This window comes from Mauremys mutica, chromosome 1 (genome assembly GCF_020497125.1).
Source record: "Mauremys mutica isolate MM-2020 ecotype Southern chromosome 1, ASM2049712v1, whole genome shotgun sequence".
In the NCBI taxonomy this organism is placed as follows: Eukaryota; Metazoa; Chordata; order Testudines; family Geoemydidae; genus Mauremys; species Mauremys mutica.
The window spans coordinates 224,066,576-224,088,727 of record NC_059072.1 but is presented as its reverse complement, the minus strand read 5'-3'; positions in this window follow the sequence as shown (position 1 = coordinate 224,088,727).

Below are 22,152 nucleotides of genomic sequence, written 5' to 3'. Positions count from 1 at the left end.
TTCCAAAGTCGACGCTGGCCCCGTGAATGTGGACTCAGAAATTCGAATTAGTGTATTTAGTATGGATACACAAATTCGACTTCATAAGGTCGAATCCACAAATTCGAATTAAGTTGATTCGAAATAGTCTTGTAGTGTAGACAAGGCCTTAGTGACTTTAGCTCTGAGTGATTTCACTGGGTAGAGGGAAATCTCTCAGCTGCTCCCTCTTCATTGTTTTTAACTGCAACATTGCCCTCACACTACACCTAAGGCTTAGCCCTAAACCTGCTTGCCAGTGATTTCAGCTCTAGTAACTGCTCAGCAGTGTGTCTGGCGCTGAGCAGAAATAACTCGTGGTTGAATCTGATCACCACTGTCTTTAAACACTGGGGAGGGAAGGGGAAGGTCAAATGGTGTCAAGGATTCTTGAAGTAGAATCCACACCATCAGGTGGAAACATCTATCCCCACCCCCGCTCATATTCTCTGGGATTTTGCAGTGCTTAGCAAGTAAGGTTCAGTTTAGGGTGACACCCTAGGTCAGGCCATGCTCAGTACAGTTCTGCTGCCCTTTACTCACACAATACAGATAACAGAAAACAGGAGCAGCTTCTTCACACTTCATGGAGCAGCAGGAGGGGCTCAAGGGGCAGCTGTGAAAGGCGCCTGGGCAGTCTTGCTAGGAAGAAAGGGAGCTGAGCAGCAGGGAGCTGTTGCATGCTTGTGAAAAGGAACCTACAGTTCTGTGCGGGGGAACTAATTTGATGGTGGGTGGGGGGAACTGGCTACAGATATTGAGATATGGGATAGAGAGAACAGGAGGGGTGATGGGTGACCCTTAGAGGTGGGATAAATTTATTATATGATTTTCTGTGGTTCACGTCAGATGATAATAGAAACAAAATGGAATGAAACTAAAAGTGAAAGAGAACAAGGAACAAATTCTAGAGAAAAACTGACATTTGTTTGTTAATTAATATACAAGTTAGGGTTAAGGGAAACCAGTCTGCGTGAGTAGAGGAAAAGATGGATTGATTGAAATAGTGCTATTTCACAGTGAGGGTGTGGAGAGGGACCGAGAAAATAGCACCCCTCATAGATGACTCTTGCATTTCCCTTAAATGTTTCTGGTTTAAAACAAAACAAAACAAAAAACACTACATGTATATCACACACATTTTCAGTACAATCATTAACAGTAGCCACTAGATGGCAGTATATCAGGCTGTAAAAGAAACTGGTAAAAACTACAAATTGTCTGATATTAACTTTCTATGTTGCTGAATTTTACAGCCACTTCAGCCTGAAGAAATGTAGTGGGGAAGGGTGAAAATCAGTCATTCTAAAGAAAGCTCAGACCACATCCATAACTGAACCTACTACTAGTTACTGCACTTGGGTTAGATTCTATTTTACTTTATGTCTGACCAGGGGTGGCTCCAGGCCCCAGCACGCCAAGCGTGTGCTTGGGGTGGCATGCCACGGGGGGCGCTGTGCCGGTCGCCGGAAGGGCGGCAGGCGGCTTCGGTGGACCTCCCGCAGGCGTGCCTGCGGAGGGTCTGCTGGTCCCGCGGCTCCAGTGGACCTCCCACAGGCGTGCCTGCAGAGGGTCCGCTGGTCCCGCGGCTTCGGTGGAGCCGTGGGACCAGCGGACCCTCCGCAGGCACGCCTGCGGGAGGTCCACCGGAGCCACGGGACCGGCGACTGGCAGAGCGCCCCCTGCGTCATGCTGCCGTGCTTTGGGCGGCGAAATGTCTAGAGCCGCCCCTGTGTCTGACTACCTCTACTTGGCTGTTAGCTGCGTCTTTTTCTCTGGGGAGTGCAGAGGCTAGGTGGCACAGGGGATTACTTCACTAGCCTTTTGTTCTTGAAGGCCTGGGTTGAAAATCTTGATTCTTAGGAACAGGGCTGGCTCTAGGTTTTTTGCCGCCCCCAAGCAAAAAAAAATTTGTCTGCCCCCCCGTCCCAGCCCTGGGCTCCTCGCCGCACCCCCCTGCTGCCCCAGCCCTGGGCTCTCCCCCTCCACCCACACCCCCTGCCACCCCAGCTCTGGGCTCTCCCCTTCCCCCCCACCATTGCCCCCCCCCACACCTCCTGCTGCCCCAGCCCTGGGCTCTCCCCCACACACACCTGCACCCTCCTTCTGCCGCAGCCCTGGGTCACTGGTAACTCACTCCCAGGGCAGGTCATTCAGCAGGAATTTTGGATGTGCACAGAACACAGACAGGATTAGTTCCCATATGGTTACAGAACTGCAGTAAAGTGGAACAATTTTCAGCTTGTGTGATTGGAGGATATCTGGATGCATATTATAAGACTGTCCTCCATAAATGAGGAAAAGTTGAGGTGCCTTTATTATTCTTTTGTTCCACTCTTTCTTTTTATGGGGAATTTGTCAATGCAATATCACTGTCTTCCTTTTAAACAAACAAACAAACAAACAAACAAACAAACAAACAAAAAGACAAGGGCTGTTGAAAATAGCAATTCCAGTCCTAATAACCACTGGGAAGCATTTCTTGCTCAATTTTATCCTACTTTTTCTACAGCAAGTTACAGTGGATCAGTATATTTGATTTGGGAGAAATGAAGTAACAGCTGCCCAAACTGAGCTTGAGCATTCCTGAATTTTGAGGTGTTCAAATCTGGAAGGCAGGTGCTGGGGGTGGGGGGCGCTGTGGCTCCGCGGGGGAGCACGGCAGCATGTATGCAGCAGTGTGTCTGGCGCTGCGCGGAGCCAGACACGCTGGTCTGAGTGGCATGGTAAGGGGGTTGGAGGGTTGGAGAAGGGGTAGGGGTTCTGGGGGGGCAGTCAAGGGACAGGGAGCAGGGAGGGTTGGATGGGGCAGAGGTTCAGGGGGCAGTCAGGGAGAAGGTGGGGTTAGATGGGTCAGGGATTCGGGGGGCAGTCAGGGGACAGGCAGCGGTTGGATAGGCATGGGAGTCCCAGAGGTTTGTCAGGGGACAGGTAGGGGGTGGTGTCCTAGGTTGGGGGGGTCTCAGGAGGGGGCAGTTGGGGACAAGGAGAAGGGAGGTTTAGATAGGGGTGGGGTTGCAAGGGGCAGTTAGGGGCAGGGGTCCTGGGAGGGGGCAATTGGGGACAAGGACCAGTGATGCTTAGATAGGGGGTGGGATCCTGGGGGGCAGTTAGGGGCAGGGGTCCCAGGAGGGGATGATCAGGGGACAGGGAGGGTTGGATGGGTTGCGGTTTCTGTGGGGGGCAGTCAGGGGGAATGGATGGTGGCAGGGTGGGGCTACCCTCCCTCCCCGTGGAGTGTCCTATTTTTTGAATGTTAAAATATGGTATCCCTGCCCTTCCCAGTGCAGCTGTCCATTCACAGCAAGCTGCAGCATGAGGTCTCAGCTACCTCACTCCCTCCCCCTTCCTTTCCCATTGGTAGTGGCCAAGGGAATACTGGGAAATGTAGTTCTTTCCCCGCTCCAGGGCTGGCTCTATAGGCAGGGAGCTAACCAAGGAACTACAGCTCCCAGGACCCCCTGTTGGTTCTCAGCCCCCATGCTGGATCCCTGCTGCCCCTGCAAATGGGCTGCCCCAAGCATGTGCTTGCTTTGCAGGTGCCTAGAGCCGCCCCTGTGCAAAACACTTTTACCTGTGCAAGTGAATGGAGAATTCTGGCTCAGTAGTGTTTTACACACAGTTTGTACTTGTTTTGTACAAGTACAAACTACTATACAACATGTAAGAAGTGAAGAATCAGGTCACGTACTGGTGTTAGTACACCTTTAAATCTGATGGCAATTACACTAGTGTAAATAGAAAACTCCAAGGACTGGACAGTTTGTAGCATATTTAAGTGTAGACCAAATGCAGCTGTGTTAGATTAATGGACTTCACCTAAATCATGGATTCTTTGTGGGCGGTCTCCTCACTTCCCTGGTTGTTTCACAGTACTGCTGGGTATTTGGGGGGCTGTCCTCAGGCCATTACACTAAACAGGGGTCCTCAGGCTTCATTGGTATTGCTAACTCTCAAAACTTTATTGCAAGTCTTGTGATACTTGGAGCTTTTCTGGAAATGCTAGCTTACGCAGGTATATTATGTGAAAAACATAACTTTATTTTTTTAAAAAAGTTTTCAGTACTCCTGTTTGGGGAGAAAACCCCAAAAATGTGAACCCTCAGGGCTCAAAAATAAGAAGACAAATAAAAAGAACCCCAAATATATTATCTTTAAAAGTCTCAATTTTTAGCCAATCTTGTGATTTTTTGAATGGTTGAGGTTAGCAATTTGTTTAATTCAGGTTTGTAAGGAACTTTGAATTCCTTGAATAGCTTGCAAGTTCTTTTATTAGGAACATATCTTTATAGAGTGACCAGACATCCCGATAAAATCGGGGCTGTCCCGATTTTTAGGCGTTTGTCCCATGTCCCGATCGATGTTTGGTCAGGATGCAATTTGTCCCGATATTTCGCACTCCTGTTTTTTTTGTTTTGTTTTGTTTTGTTCTGCTGGCGGGACTCCGCTTTTTTTTTCCCTTTGCCGGGGTGGGACTCCGGGACTTCGTTTTTGGTTTTTTGTTTTTTGTTTGCTCTCTCTCTATCTGCTGGTGGGACTCCGTTTTTTTCTTTCTTTTTTTTTTCTTCCCCTCTCTCTCTGCCCGCGGGAGTCTGGGACTCTGTGCTTTTTTTTTTTGCTGTGCCGGCGGGACATGATATTTTCTTCATTCCATCTGGTCACCCTATATCTTTAGAGCTTATGCACCAAAACAAGTCACTATGTGCTTGAAGAGACAAATTATAAACTCCTCTTTAGACTAGGTTCAATCCAGTCCTCTCAGTCTGTGTGAGGAGCTCTCCCTTTCCACAGATATTTTTTCATCTACCTCCAGCTATTAGAGCAAGGAGAAAGAAAGGGGAGCCATTTTAATCACTTGGTTCCTGGGTGGCTTGCTATGGCCGCAATCACAGATGTGTTTGTCCAGAGTTGTGTGAAGAGACTTTTAAAGAGAGTTCCCTTCTTATGCCGTTCCTCTGCTGCAACTGCCTTACAGCCTCCAAAATACATTTGGTATGTACATACATAGGTTTCAGATTGCAATTTAAATGGTACACAATGGTGCAGGGCCTGGCAATTCAAAAACATGTCTGCTATCTAATTCTCTGTTAAAATATGATGAAGTATAAGTGCTTCAGATTCAATTTCAGTCTTAGTTTGTTTATTTTTCTTCACGCTGTGTAATCAAACTGCCACTTTGAAATCATTGTTCCCAGCTTGTTGTCACTTAACATCGCTTGCATTTCAACCCTACAAACCCTTTGTTACATAACTGAGTTTCAAATGTAAGTAACAGCAGATCCTAGAATCTATGGTTCTGAATCTCCACAGCTGTGCACTTATGTAGCCAATTACGCAAGTGTGAAGTGGGCGTAAAATGGCAGTGCTTTCGGTTTTTTGAAGTATTTTACACCCACATTATGCAGGTGTGAAGAAGTACAAAAAAGGCACAAAGTATTGGAGAACTGGCCCCAGTAAAAGCATTTCATAGGGCAGAACTATGAGGGTAGAGCCAAAGGGGTCTGCCCATACAGATGCAGTTGCTGGATTGGGTCTAGGGTTGCTCGGGGGGTCAGGGGACGGTATCTATCCTGGCACAACTTGTTTGCTGTTGAGTGCTTGTCTGACTGACTGAAGGGTGCATGAACATGCTGAAAGCCATACACTGCACATGAGAGAGACAAAATGGGTGAGGTAATATCTTTTATAGGACCAACTTTGAGCTTACACAGAGCTTTTCTCTCTCACCAACAGAAGTTGGTTCAATAAAAGATATTAACTCACCCACCTTGTCTCCCTAATATCCTGGGACCAACACAGCTACAACAGCACTGCATACACTACACATATAGTTAGTCAGTGGAGTTCTGTGCTGAACTGGTGTTGAACTTCTGTTACTGTCTCAGCCCCTGGAACTTTCTTTATTTTAATATGCTAAATATTATTAATGGAATTCAAACGAGTCCTTTGTGATTCTTCAGTACACATCAGAAACTAAGTTATAGAAAAATTCAGCCTCTGCTGACATTGTCTTAGGTGTGGCTAGTTGAGAGAATGTGGGATAAATGTATACTTTAGCTAGTCAGTAATTTAGGAAATCCGACGCAGTGGGTATTCACCCACGAAAGCTCATGCTCCAATACGTCTGTTAGTCTATAAGGTGCTATAGGACTCTTTGCTGCTTTTACAGATCCGACTAACACGGTACCCCTTTGATAATTAGGAAATCAATAGGCACCTAATGTGACTGAGTGGCATATGTCTGTATCAAATTATGAACTCCATTTTGGTTTGTGACTTCTCTTTGTGTACCCTGTCTTCCATTTTGTGTGCTAACTGCCATTTTGTTTTTTGTGTTTGAAAGCCAGCCTGACCAGAGACATTGCCCTGCCAGGGAGGGGTGTGTGACACCTCAGAGAGGACAATCAATAGAAGAGCCATCAAGGGCCATCAACTTTGAATGACTCTCAGTGACTGGCCCACCTCAGGGAACAATTGTTGTCTTCATGTAGCACTTGTGTGGCTGGAGGTTGGATTTTCCCAGTCTGGTCACATGGCAAAACAGTATCAGAGGCTGATTTAAGGAAGGGACTGGTTTGAGAAGTAAAAAGAGGACGTTGTCCATCACCACATGTGAGAAGACCGGGCAGGAGAGGGAGAGGATCTGCCTAGTCTGAAATGCTGACCAGACCTCAGACTCACAGGAGTGGTGAGATCAGTCTAGGGGAGGGTGCATCTCAGGACTTTTGGTTATTTTGCAAAGATCTGTAACTTTATAGTGCTTTCTTAAAAGTGACAATGGTTAAAAAATATCTTTAAGTCAAGTCTATATCCCTTGTTTGCCCTGCCATGTTGTCCCTGAAGAGGTTACCTGAGAAGTTCAGAGCGCCCATAAAGAAATAAATGCTGTGTATAAGCAACTGGGAACTTGGGGAGGGCTAAGGTACTGGTTCCAGGGTCTAGGATGGTCAGACTGTGGAGCTCCATACCTCAAAGACAGACCGAGATCTGCACCTGAGAGTGTGCCTTATAGACCCAATCTAGGAATGATGACACAGCTCTTTCCAGACTTGGTTGGCAGAAGAGCATGTGGGTTCCTGTATAGTGGGAACACGCAAAACAGACTGACTTCTGACCAGAGAGGGAGACAGGGCCAGGCTATAACAACTATATTCTACATTACAATTTATATTTTATTCCACTACAAATTCAGTGAGTATTACATTTGAATTTTTGTTTGCTATTTAATCTAAAAATATTTCTGAATAATTTCAGAGCACAGAGTTGGGTGCACTGATTGTTGTTGAACTAATTCATTTATGAATGTGTCCTTCTGGAAATCAGACACTGTTCTTTCTTTGCCCTCCTGGTCTAATCAGTTTAACCAATTATTCTGCTATTTATTCTGTGAACAGTAGGTGGTGATCATGCTTTCTTCTCCTGAATGATGTTAGCTGTTTCACACATGTGCTGTCAGCTCAACTATGTGTTGGTTGCTAAGACAACCAGTTGTATAAGTCAGGGAGCAGCCATGGTTGTCCATCTTTTCACACTCAGGCTGCTGACACACTTGTCTAAGGGCATAGCTAAAATTACACTTTTAGTCACAAAAAGCCTATAGACTGTGTATTGAGGGGTGGGAGGGTGAAATAAACAACCCCTTTTCACTCTTTGGAGCAAGAAACCCAGCAGCAGCTGACCTATCATGCTATTCTCATGTGAGAGGGTACTTCCTATTTTTGGAGATGGTAAATACTTTTTTTTTTTTAAATGGAGGGTTTTTTTTTACAACACCTGGAAACAACCCTTTCTCCCTTTTCTTCCTTCTCATTTCTTTTTTCATGTCACTACAGGGAAAAAGGGTGAGAAAGGAAGGAAACCCATTTATTTATTTTTGGTAAAAATTTTGAATAAATAAAAAATGATTCCTTGTGAAATAAAAAGTATTTCAGCATGTTTGAGATTTTTTAAAAACAAACTCTCTACTAATTTCCTATCAGCTGTAGCTATCTTTCATTAATTAGTCCAATTCTGTTTTCATTCTCAGCTGTGTATTGTTGAGGCCAGGGCAATTGAAACTAGTTCTTCTGAGCTGGTCTGCACACCATTTTTGTACTGATTTAACTACATCTGTTTAGAAACCAATATAATTAAATTGGTGCAACCCCTTGTAGTATGCAGTTATACCAGTATGAAGGGGCATATAGCAATATGACTTATTTTTGAAAAATATATGTAGCTAAATTGTGTGTGTATATGACCTGAGTTACATTACAAGGATCTGATACTGTGGTGAGACTCTGGAGAGGCCCTCGGTCTTGCCTGCTGCTGCCCCAAGACTATCAGCCACTGATTTTTATACTCTGTGAATATAGTTTACTGTAACGTCCTTTGCAGTGTGGTAAATTATTCTTCTACCCTGTGCTTGGTGCATCCCTATTATAGAACTTACTATATATTTTGTATTTGTCATCTATTTAAAGACCTTGGATGAAATCCTGGCTCCACAGAAGACTATGACAAATTTGGCTTGGATGCATTTCTAAAGGAATAGAGTGCCACCGTAATAGTGACACTTTATAAGCAGGCTGAGATCAGGTTGGTTGAAAAGGGGGAAACTAACTTGTTTTCAATTATTTTTATTTATTATTCTTCTTGGAAATTTTTACATTAAAAAAATAAGAAAACGTTGACCTGTTTAATAATAGTAATAATAATAATAATAATAATAATAAAAAATAGAAAATTTCCTCTTTCCTTTAAATTTTTTTTTGGAAATTGTTTTGAATAGCTACCTGTGCACATAACAGTGCATACAAGTGGAACAACAGTGTAATGGATGACAGTCTTTTAGAGCCGGTTAAAATATAGTAGGTACTTATATATATTTACTAGTTTTTACTGTTTCTTTTATGCTGTACACAACAGTTCAGGAAATAGAACAGCTAAAAAGTTTTGTGTGCCCAATGTTTTTGTTGTATATACTGCTTTAAGTACTTAAAATATAAATGTAAAAAAACCCACCATAATTTGAGGCAGAAGAAAAACAACTGCAGGGTTTTACAGCAGTATAATTCTTTATCTGCTTCAGCAAAGCAAAATAAATTAAACACAATCCCAGAAGTGAACAATTAAAAAAAAAACAACCCAAATCATGAGCTCTTTGCTTTTATTTCTAAGATTCCCTCTCAAATCTCCTATGGAAATTTTTCAATTATTTTATGTTGAAGTTTGTTGTAGAAAGAGCACAAAATAATTAATAAGGCTACTTAAACACTAACATCACAATACTTTTAGATTTATGAACCAGTATTGTTTGCTCTATGTATAATACTAATTGCAAAGGGCAGGTGTTGCGTAGCTTGCTGTGAGGGCAGGTGTTGGGGGAGGAAGGGGTTTAGGGGAAGGTGCAAGGAACGTTCTCCTGAATAGGGTCCTGGCACAATCTCAGGCCTTAACCTCCCTGGGAGCCCATTACAAGCACTGCATTAATGAATAGTGTGAGTCTCGGACTGGTGGTTTTAGACTTCACAAAGGGCATGCATTGACTACTAGGAAATGCTTGTCCCAGCCCACCCCTACCATGTCAGTCAGCAGAGCTGGGTCAGAAGAAGGAGGAGCACATGCTTTATCCTGTAGAAGTGTATAAAATGGATCACTTAGACCAGTGGTCCCCAACCTTTTTGGCTGGTGGTCGCCAGCTGAAGGACCACAGCGGCGGCGGAGCACCCACCGAAATGCTGCGGCGGCGACGCCTCTTGATGATGCCACTTGCCGTTGACAAGCGACGTCATCGAGAGGCGTCCCTGCCGAAATTCGGGGGCGACGCCTCTCGATGACATCACTTGTCGACGGCAAGCGGCGTCAGCGAGAGGCGTCCCCGCCAAAATTTGGGGGCGATGCCTCTCGATGACATCACTTGTCGGCAACAAGTGTCGTCATCGAGAGGCGTCCCCGCCGCGGCATTTCGGCAGGTACTCTCCCGGGGGCCAGGACGCGGACGCCGTGGGCACCGCATTGGGGACCACTGACTTAGACCCACATGGCACTTTTCCATCACAATGACGCCAGGTGCAGCTACCAAGTATATTCCTCCTTACCCACCCCGACATCCTGGACACAATCGTGCTCAAAGTAACTTGACAGTAATGAGAGAATTGAAAAATCCAGCTAGCCAGAAAAATCATTGTTGATACATTCTTCTACTGGTTAACTTTTTTGATATTTTTGATTTGTATACTTTTCTTCTCTCTGGTTGGCTTTTGTTCTTTCTCTTCTCCAGTAGAGGGCACTCTTAAACAGAAAATAGTGCTGCTCTCAGATTATTTTCTTGTCTTGCAAATCAAAACACCCCCTGTTCTCAACTGCAAAAAGATCTGAGACAATTTCAAGCTTTGAGCAAGTATTTTTAACTTGCTGTTTTTATTTTAAAGCCTACCCTGCTACTTTCCTGCAGTCTTTTCTACTGGGGAGAATGCTAGAATCATATCCATCAGCCATTGCAGATATACCACATTGCCCCGTACAATTACTGCATAGAGCATTAGCCCAGAAATGACCATGGTGCCAAATGATATTGGGAGGGGCTGAACAACTGCTCAAGGGGATTTTCTCTGCATAAATGACAGGTGGCTCTCTAATTACTATCTGTGGACATTACATAAGCGCTCGTGCATTGGTCTACATCACCTCCTGGAGCCATGGTATGCACATTAAGCCATACCACAGTGAATTCTGCTTGAAAGTCTTTCATAAGCAGCACATGAACAAACATGGAGTATTGTGGTAGGAACAAGTGACTGACACCCTCTTATTTATAAACAGTCATTGAATGAGTGAGTGTCTGTGGGAAAATAATCATGAACCTGGAAAAAAAACAGAGCAGCCAGAAATCAACAGCAACCTCACCATCCTGCTCAAATTATTTTGGAATCTGAATTGGATTATTGTTGAAACATTTCTTTGTGATGGGCTACATTTATCTACTCGCAGACCACAGCAGAAATTCAATATACCTAAATCTCTCATAATTTTCTCCTTATATAAGCTCCTTTACTGAGATATGGAGGGCCTAAGGTTTGTGCCACCATTGAAGACAAAATAGAAAGACTTGATAGCACTGGAAACATCAATTTGGTATCTTTCAGAACTAAATTAACTTGTATATAAAAATAAATAAAAGAGCAGGAGCAAAAGAAGCTGCTGCAGCTTCAGAAAATATGTGAATGAAATGACTTTATCACAGTTTTGTTCTGAACACAATGGGCATGCATGTGTGGTTGGTAGCCAAAACTCAGCTGCACCAGAGAAGCAAGAGGAAAAGAAAGGTATATGGATTGAGAATCAAAAGGGAAGGACATTAGTGCCATCAACAGATTGAGATGGAAGAAGAAGTGAAGGAGAGGACCCTGGAGTGCAGCACGAAGAACACTTACAAATGATTTATAATGTGAGTCTTAAACATGAAATATTACAGTAGAACCTTAGAGTTACAAACGCCTCAGGAATGGAGGTTGTCCATAACCCTGAACAAAAAGTTATAGGGCTTGTCTACACTACAGGACTATTTCGAATCTACTTAAGTCGAATTTGTGGATTCGACCTTAATAAGTCGAATTTGTGTATCCATACTAAATACACAAATTCGAACTTCTTAGTCCACATTCACGGGGCCAGCTTCGACTTTGGAAGCGGTGCACTGTGGGAACCTATCCCACAGTTCCCGCACTCCCCGCTGCCCATTTGAATTGTGGGATTTCCCCCCAATGCATGCTGGGGGGAAAAATGTGTCGTCATTGAACCGTCAATCCCGCCCTCCCTGTCTTCCTTGAAAGCGCCGGCGGGAAATCTGTTCGCGCCCTTCTCTGGTCGGTTACAGCGTGGACGCCACAGCACTGCGAGCATGGAGCCCGCTGCGATCATCGCTGCACTTATGGCCGTTGTCAACTCCTCGCACATTATCGTCCACCTCTTCCACAGTCAGATGCTGAGAAACCGGGCGAGGAGGCTCCGGCAGCACGGTGAGGAGAGTGGCGCAGACCTCTCACAAAGCAGGGTACGCCGGGCAGTGGAGATCATGGTGGCAATGGGTCAAGTTCATGGTGTGGAACGGCGATTCTGGGCCCGGGAAACAAGCACAGACTGGTGGGACCGCATAGTGCTGCAGGTCTGGGATGACACAGAGTGGCTGCGAAACTTCAGGATGCGTAAGGGCACTTTCCTTGAACTGTGTGACTTGCTGTCCCCTGCCCTGAAGCGCCAGGACACAAGGATGCGAGCAGCCCTGACTGTGCAGAAGCGAGTGGCCATAGCCCTCTGGAAACTTGCCACGCCAGACAGCTACCGGTCAGTAGCGAACCACTTTGGCGTGGGCAAATCTACCGTGGGGATTGCTGTCATTCAAGTAGCCCACGCAATCGTTGAGCAACTGCTCTCAAAGGTAGTGACTGTCGGAAATGTCCAGGCCATCATAGATGGCTTCGCCGCGATGGGATTCCCAAACTGCGGTGGGGCTATAGATGGGACTCACATCCCTATCCTGGCACCAGCCCACCAGGCCAGCGAGTACATTAACCGAAAGGGCTACTTTTCAATGGTGCTGCAAGCTGTGGTGGACCATAGGGGACGTTTTACCAACATCAACGTCGGGTGGGCGGGCAAGGTTCATGATGCGCGTGTGTTCAGGAACTCTGGTCTGTTTAGACGCCTCCAGGCAGGCACTTTCTTCCCGGACCACAAAATAACGGTTGGGGATGTGCAGATGCCTACAGTGATCCTCGGGGACCCGGCCTACCCGCTAATGCCCTGGCTCATGAAGCCCTATACAGGCGCCTTGGACACTGAAAAGGAACTCTTCAACTACCGGCTGAGCAAGTGCAGAATGGTGGTGGAGTGTGCTTTCGGACGTCTCAAGGGGAGATGGCGGACCTTACTGACTCGCTCGGACATCAGCGAAAAGAATATCCCCGTAGTTATTGCTGCTTGCTGTGTGCTCCACAATCTCTGTGAGAGCAAGGGCGAGACCTTTTTGGCCGCTTGGGAGGTTGAGGCAAATCGCCTGGCTGCTGTTTACGATCAGCCAGACACCCGTGCTGAGAGAATATCCCAGCGGGAAGCGATATGCATCAGGGAGGCTTTGAAAGCGAGTTTCCTCGCAGAGCAGGGTAACCTGTGACTGTCCACTTGATTTTAAGAGAGCCTGATCATAAACCAAGTTTTCCCCACTTCCCAAGGACGTTTTAAAACTAAGGACATGTTTTAGTAATTAATAATAAATCTTTCGTTGACTTTGCATTTCTGTTTATTCGTTGAAACATGGAAGCATTCTGTGCTGGTTAAGGTGTGCACTGATGGGTGGGTTTGCAGGAAGGGGCGAGGGGTGCTGTCCTTGGATAGGGGTTACCATGACGGCTGTGGGTTTGGGCGTTGGAAGGGGGGAGGGGTGTGGGGGAAGGGTGAGTATCTGCCCCTGGATGAGGTCTCTTTTTGGGGCTCGTGGCACCGGGGAGGATCGTGACTACGGTCCAAATGCATGTGAAGGGAAGCCTGCCTTTACATTCGGGGATGTCAGGCACCAGGACCCTGCACAAGCATACACATCAAGGAAAGACCCGGGGCAGCATACACCACACAGACTGTCCCTGGTGCCTAGTGACTGCAGTCTGTGTGTGCCCTGCAGTTGACCCTGCAGCCAAGTCTGTAGCATGGCACTGTGGGCTATGCAGTGACATTACAATTCCCCCCCCCCCCACAGAACAACAGACAGTCTTCTGACACCAGAAACGTGACGGAAACAGTCAGTAACACCAAACCGCTTTTAATAATGTAATACACAGTGGGGGGTTTGAACTTGGAGTTGGGACTGGTTGATGCTGTAAAGAAAGAGCTTGTACAAATTTACAGCGCGACAGTTGTCTCTAACATTATCGGTGTGCTGCGGTGCAGGGACAGTTCTCACGGCCCCTACCGCCCCTCCGTCTTGTCACTTTGGGTGAGGGGGGGACAGGACTTCTTGGCGTTGGAGGGCGGTTGCAGATGCACTGCAGGGGGGCTCTCTCCTCCTGACTGCGGTCTTGCAGAACATCTACAAGGCGCCGGAGCGTCTCCGTTTGCTCCCTCATTAGACCAAGCAGCGTTTGAGTCGCCTGCTGGTCTTCCTGCCGCCACCTATCCTCCCGTTCCAGGTGTGTGCGATGCTGCTGACACAGGCTCTCCCTCGACTGTCTCTGCTCTGCCGCCTCCGCTCTGGAGCTGGCCATCAGTTCCTGGAACATGTCGTCCCTTGTCTTTTTCTTTCGGCGTCTAATCCGAGCCAGCCTCTGCGAGGGGGATGGCGGGGCAGTCCGGGAAGGAGCCGAAGCTGTGTGATGTGAAAAAGTAGGTGATTTCCTTGAACACATACATGTTTGCCAACAGTAAACACAGTCTAGTCAGTTTCAGTTAACAAGACCAAAGAGGGAACCAAGTCTCAGGAGATCTCAGAACTAGTCCGAGATTTCGGAATACGCTCTCATTGGCGGCGCCATTGCACTGGAGAGCGCACAAGCGAGGAAAGATAGCTGCATCCCTCTTGCACAAAGTCCTGGTAAGCCTTACAGTACATACTGCTTATCAGTTACTGGTTAGCTGTGCTCTCCTGCTAAAGGCAATGTGCAAAGCAGAAAGGATAAGCCTTTAGCAGCCCCTCCCGCCAGCGCACGGGAACGATCAATGCATGCTTGTTCTCTGTGGACTCTCGCACGTGGCTGTTAGGCGAGGGTCATTGTTATGCAACCTAATTGTAAACCATTAACAATAGTAACACTACACTAATTGCCCTACTTAGATGCAGTATTTGCAGACCGAGATCACCCTGAGGCGGGTCACTCGTGCCCAGAAAGACCGCATGTTACGGGACGCACTGCACAGACCAGGACCATATGCAGCAATGCTAGTAGAGGCGATGGTTCCACTCTATATTCGGATGTCCTGGCGTGGAAGAGTCTGCTTCCACGGAGCGCCCAACAAGCGACCTCTTCCGACGAACCTCATGCGGAGGCTTTGCGAGGAACTGAATGACACCTTCGTAGAAATGTCGCTAGAGGACTATTTTTCTATCCCCATTTGTGTGGACCTTCTCTTTATATAGTTTAATATATATTATAGTTTAATATTTAGAATGTTTTAATTTGTAAATATTTAGAATTTCTTAAAGTCCATTTGTGTGGACCTTCTCTTCATATACTTTAATATACATTATAGTTTAATATTTAGAATTTTGTAAATACTGTTTCTATTTTTTCTATAACAATGTTATAAAAAATAAATGTTTATACGTGTGTTGCACTTACCGCCTGATCCTTCCCCTGATTCCGAGTCCTGGTTAACGGGCGGGGAGGGTTGGTAGGGGATCTCTGTGAGGGTGATGAAGAGATCCTGGCTGTCAGGGAAAGCGGGAGTGGGTTCCATGTCGCCTGCGCCGTCCTCTAAAGACCCTTCCTCATCTTCCCCATCGGCGAACAGGGAGGGGGAACTGTCCCGGTACACTATTCTGTCCTCGGAGTCCACCGTCACTGGTGGGGCACTGGTGGCAGACCCACCTAGAATGGCATGCAGTGCCTCGTAGAAGCGGCATGTCTGGGGCTGGGCTCCGGAGCGTCCGTTTGCCGCTCTGACTTTTTGATACCCTTGTCTTAGGTCCTTCACTTTCACGCGGCACTGCATCGCATCCCGGCTGTATCCTTTGTCTTTCATGGCTTTAGAGACCTTCTCGAAGGTCTTCGCGTTCCGCTTGTTGGAGCGCAGCTCCGAGAGCACAGACTCCTCGCCCCACACAGCGATCAGATCCTGGACTTCCCGGTCAGTCCATGCTGGGGACCTCTTTCTAGTCTGGGATTGCCCGGACTCCTCTGCTGGAGAGCTCTGCATCGTTGCAGGTGCTGCGGAGCTCGCCCCGATGTGCAACCAGAACGTCAGATTCAAACCGCCCAGACAGGAAAATGAATTCAAATTTTCGCGGGTCATTTCCTGTGTGGCTGGCCAGAGAATCCAAGCTCGGACTGCTGTCCAGAGCGTCAACAGAGTGGTGCACTGTGGGATAGCTCCCGGAGCTGCTAAGTTCGATTAGCATCCACACCAAGCCTAATTCGAGCTAGCAAGTGCGAATTTAGCGTTACTCCACCTGCCGGGGTGGAGTACCAAATTCGAACTAAAGAGCCCTCTAGTTCGAATTAAATGGCTTCCTGGTGTGGACGGTTGAGCGGTTAGTTCGAATTAACGCTGATAAATTCGAATTAAAGTCCTAGTGTAGACCAGGCCTTTGTTGTTCTTTCAAAAGTTTACAACTGAACATAGACTTAATACATCTTTGAAACTTTACTATACAGAAGAAAAAATACTGCTTCTAACCATCTTAATTTTGCAGAAAGGGACCTGGGGATTACAGTGGACGAGAAGCTGGATATGAGTCAGCAGTGTGCCCTTGTTGCCAAGAAGGCCAACGGCATATTGGGCTGTATTAGTAGGAGCATTGCCAGCAGATCGAGGGAAGTGATTATTCCCCTCTATTCGGCACTGGTGAGGAGTATTGTGTCCAGTTTTGGTCACCCCACTACAGAAAGGACGTGGACAAATTGGAGATAGTCCAGCGGAGGGCAATGAAAATGATTAGGGGGCTGGAGCACATGACTTACGAGGAGAGGCTAAGGGAACTGGGCTTATTTAGTCTGCAGAAGAGAAGAGTGAGGGAGGATTTGATAGCAGCCTTCAACTACCTGAAGGAAGGTTCCAAAGAGGATGGAGCTCGGTTGTTTTCAGTGGTGGCAGATGACAGAACAAGAAGCAGTGGTCTCAAGTTGCAGTGTGTTGGGGGGGCTAGATTGGCTATTAGGACACACTATTTCACTAGGAGGGTGGTGAAGCACTGGAATGGGTTACCTAGGGAGGTGGTGGAATCTCCATCCTTGGAGGTTTTTAAGATCCGGTTTGACAAAGCCCTGGCTGGGATGATTTAGCTGGAGATTGATTCTGCTTTGAGCAGGGGGTTGGACTAGATGACCTCTTGAGGTCTCTTCCAACCCTAATATTCTATGATTCTATAGCTTGAGGAAATGGGTGTACAGTGAGAGAAAGAGAAGTTCATTAGCTCTAGTTTCCCTTAGCAGGCTTGGTGCCTTAGACTGAGCCATTATATTATCTACTGCACCTTCCTGCCCTGAGTGTGTACTACATTATTCTACCTTTGTCCATAACAGGAGGGCTTTTTTTGTCCAGAACTAAAATGGCATATGGTGAGCAGAATTCTTAGTTCCTCAGTACAGTATACAATACCTTCTGCAGATTCCTCAGTTATTCTTTCAACAACAATTTTTGCTCTGTACATCTCTTTAGCTGTTTAATTAACGGAGATGAGGCTTCAAGGAATCTGGTGATTGACTCAGACAGCTAGTCAATAACAGGCTGCAGCAGGCACAATCTCCACACCCTCTATTCAACTTTTATAGTATCTGCAGGGGAGGTTTGCACCAACTTGTCCAGTAAAGGATCGGGATGGCAGTGTCAGCCAGAGCCTGCAGGATCAGTTGCATTGGTGGAATCAGCTGCCTCCTCAAGATTATCTATCAACCAATCAAAATGGATATTGAACAACAATGGTAACATATGCAGCCTTGCTGAACTCCCATGAAGATAGGAAATCATTTTGTGTGCATGCCATTGATTTGAACACAACTTTGTGTTACATTGTAGTGTCACTGATAGAAGAGCTCTGTCTTCCCAGGGATGCCATGTCACCTCATCAGATCCCACAAACCTGTTTGATGCACTGAATCAAAGGCCCGATGGAAGTCTATAAAAATTGCTGAACACAGCTTATTAAATTCCTCCCCTGCAACTTGAGACCATTGCTTCTTGTTCTGTCATCTGCCACCACTGAGAACAGCCTAGCTCCATCCTCTTTGGAACCCCCCTTCAGGTAGTTGAAGGCTGCTATCAAATCCTACCTCACTCTTCTCTTCTGCAGACTAAATAAGCCCAATTCCCTTAGCCTCTCCTCATAAATCATGTGATCCAGCCCCCTAATCATTTTCATTGCCCTCTGCTGGACTTTCTCCAATTTGTCCACATCCCTTCTGTAGTGGGGTGACCAAAACTGGATACAATACTCCTCACCAGTGCCGAATAGAGGGGAATAATCACTTCCCTCGATCTGCTGGCAATGCTCCTACTAATACAGTCCAATATGCCGTTGGCCTTCTTGGCAACAAGGGCACACTGCTGACTCATATCCAGCTTCTCATCGACTGTAATCCCCAGGTCCTTTTCTGCAGAACTGCCGCTTAGCCAGTTGGTCCCCAGCCTGTAGCAGTGCATGGGATTCTTCTGTCCTAAGTGCAGGACTCTGCACTTGTCCTTGTTGAGCCTCATCAGATTTATCTTGGCCCAATCCTCCAATTTGTCTAGGCCACTCTGGACCCTATCCTTACCCTCCAGCGTATCTACCACTCCTCCCAGTTTAGTGTCATCTGCAAACTTGCTGAGAGTGAAATTCATCCCATCATCTAGATCATTAATAAAGATGTTGACCAAAACCAGCCCCAGGACCGACCCCTGGAGCACTCCGCTTGATACCAGCCACCAACTAGACATCGGGTCATTGATCACTACCCATTGAGCCTATAATCTAGCCAGCTTTCTATCCACTTTATAGTCCATTCATCCAATCCATACTTCTTTAACTTGCTGGCAAGAATACTGTGGAAGACCGTATCAAAAGCTATTTTAGACCTCAGTACCTAACTTTCAGGTTTGGTACTGGGTACATCAGTAAATATACTGGATTCCCTAGATTTATTGTTTGATTCTAAATTTAAATATGTGCTTTGTAGGTTGCACAGAGAAAATCGCATATGAAGAGCCGTTACTGCTGTTCTTTACCTTGCAATGCCACCAATTTCAGTGGGGTTGCAGGGGAGTTAAGTGAAGGCAGAATGTGGTCATAGGTTAATAATTAAATATTTTCAGGAGTCATGCTCTCCTGAGCCCTCTGAGGGGTGCTATGTCTGCTGACTCACTTGAACATGAAGTGAACCCATTCTTCACTTGTAATTGTATGTGGGGAGAAAGAGAGATTGAGATTTCACCCACTGTTAAAAAATCTGGCTGCAGGGTTAAAAACAAAGAACAACAATAACAAAAAATCAAATGCCTATATGCCAGATATGCACAACTGGCTGTGGGCCACTGCTGATGTATCTGCAGGAAAGGCCATGTGCCAGACCCGTAACATAGTCTGGGAAGGTGATTGATTTAAACAAAATTAACCAGTGTACAGGTCAATAATGGTTGTAGCTATACTAGAACAAAACAAAGTGTGCAGTCACCATTGAAAGCATGTACAATTGAATACATGATTTAAAAACAACAAAATAGGCACTTTCTAGAAGGGGAAAAGGTGACAGTAAAACTGTCTTTAAAGAAAGTATTATGGATTTTAATTGTGTTTATAATTAAATATTAAATGCATTCTTTATATTCTAAGCACGGTACTTAAGTATGCCTGCTTGGGAATGTGAGTTCACCACAGTATCTTGCTCTTTGAACTAATAAATTGCATATCCAAATACTGTTACAGAATTTTTCCAAATTAAAATTTCTGTTGTGGCATGCGTGTGGTGGGATGCTGGCTTTGGGTGATAGGAAAACTAAGTGGAGTAAAAATGTGCCACCAGTAAGAAAGTGCCTGATTGTTCTTGCAAATGAATTCTTTATTCATCACCTCAGCAGTTCTCTGTTGCATAGATGAAATCCCTTCTGATGTTTCCGTTCCTTTTGAAGAAGGGGTGGGTGACCTGACTGAAAAACATCCCCTGGAAGTGATGTACGGTTGGTAATGCTGCAGGCTCTGTGCACAGTAGTAGCCCACACACAACTGAGTCACCATGTCAGCACTAAGATTTAAGAAGAATCTCTACAAGAAGCAGCTTTAATCTGAGTAGGAATTTAAATAAAATCCCAAGTGAACACCCTTATTAAAAAAAGTAGGACTTCTGTATGAAATAAATACTACATATTAAGTTTAATTTAAAAAACAAAAATGGGCCACATTTCCTTCCCATTTCTTAAAGCACTTTCATTCTAAAAGCAAACTTGAAGTTTCATTTCCTTAAGGACAAGTATGATGATGATGAGTTTTCTGGCAGTTTTACATCATTGAACAATAGAAAGGATCATATTTGAAAGAAAAACTTAAAAACACCAAACTTCTGTTAGCCATGTCCCCTTCTCATTATATTTGAAAATAACAATCGGTGTCCTTAATTTGACACTGGCATGTTTGCTCCTTTTGGAAATTTATCGTCTTGCAGTCTTCACCAATGAAAATCCCTATCATCCCTTCCTCCGCCTCCAGCTCTGGCTGCTTGAAGAATATTCAGTGTACTGAATATAAAAAGGAAATGAAATGGAGGGAGGAGGGGTGACTGTTAGGGGTGGGCTCCATGTTTATTTCCAGGGCTGCCCAGAGGATTCAGGGAGCCTGGGGCAAAGCAATTTCAGGGGCCCCTTCCATAAAAAAAATTGCAATACTATAGAACACTATATGCTCGTGGGGGATCCTGTGGGGCCCGGGGCCTGGGGCAAATTGCCCCACTTGCGCCCCCTCTTTCCCCCAGGCGGCCCTGTTTATTTCATTAGCTATTTTTCATCTTCACTTGTTTCCTGGCTGTGTCAAAGTATAAAAGGTAAAGGCCAACATTTTAAAACCCAGGTTAAAACAGTAGCCTAAAGTAATGAGCATTAGGTTCCTAAATACAGATTCAGCAGCCTAAATAAAAGTGATTAGATTTTCAAAGGCAGTGAGTCCCTGCTGGTCCCACTGACTCTGTTTGCCATATGACACATGACCCCAGGATAGAGAAAACAAAGGTGGAGGCTGGAGTAGCAGCTGTGAATGGCTTTGCTACTGTTCCATAAACTAGGGAAAGGGTGAGGATTATGCCCCTGCAGGACTCACCAGCACCCAGCTGGGTTATTCATGCTGGGTACAGGGGAAGTGATTTTCAGCCTTCAGATCTGTGCACACATGTCTCACTGGAGTCAATTGGAGGACAGGTTTCAGAATGAAAATCACTATGAGATGTAAAATCATTATTCTACTACAAGCAATTTAGCTTTGGAATGGGCCCCAACCAAAATCCTGGATCCAGGTTCACAGCTCTAACTTATCTTTACAGTGGGCTGAATCAAAACATATATTCCTAATGTCCCCAAAATGGGATATTTGGATTCAGATTGAAATCTTGAAGTTGAAGAGTTTGTGATCTGGGAATTCTGTGCCACCTGTGAAAGAGATATGGGGATTGATTCTTTTTTCACTTCTACTGAGTAATTAACTCCACTGAGGTCACCCGAGATACACCCAGGCAAGTGAAAGGAGAGCTGGGACCCTGATGTTTAAAGCCTGGTCTGATATTTGCATATGGGGTCATGGATTGAGTCTCTGTCTCTTTAATTTGAAAAAAAAAATGCTGTCAGCCTATCTCATTCTGTCCCTTGGTACATATGCACGCACCCATACGTGTACTCAAGAAAAACTTTAATTATCTGTCTTTGCTGATTATTTTGGGGGTGATGATGCTGGAGTCATAAGCTTTCGTTTCTGTGATGTTATCCCACTCCACCCACTCACCATGTGTTAAATGGCTGTGGTAATTCTGTTCTTCTCTTGTCTAGTGCTCTCCAGCCTTCTCTTTTCTCACCATTGACTTAGGAGAACTGATTCTTTGTTATTTCTCTCTGTCTCTTTCTTCCTATTTTGAAATTGTGTGTGAGAGAAGAACACTGGGTTGCTCTCCCCACTTTGCGTTGGTGTTTACTCTGAGTCATACCAACAGCTTGATGCTCCTGAAAACTTTTCTGGTGGGAGAATCAACAGCATGGATACAGCAGAAGGTTCTGCAGTTGCAGTCCACTGTTGACTCAAGAATATAAATATGGATAAAGGAGATACATTTTGGTGGGGATTTGCACCCACTTGTCTTGTGTAGACAACATTTCTCTAAGGAAGCAAACCTTCAGGTTCAAAGTTCACTTGCTGCTTGTGAATTGAAGATGGGCTTATTGGGAAGTGATTTTTGACTGGCAGCTCACTCACCCTCCCAGGGATCTACTGAAATGCAG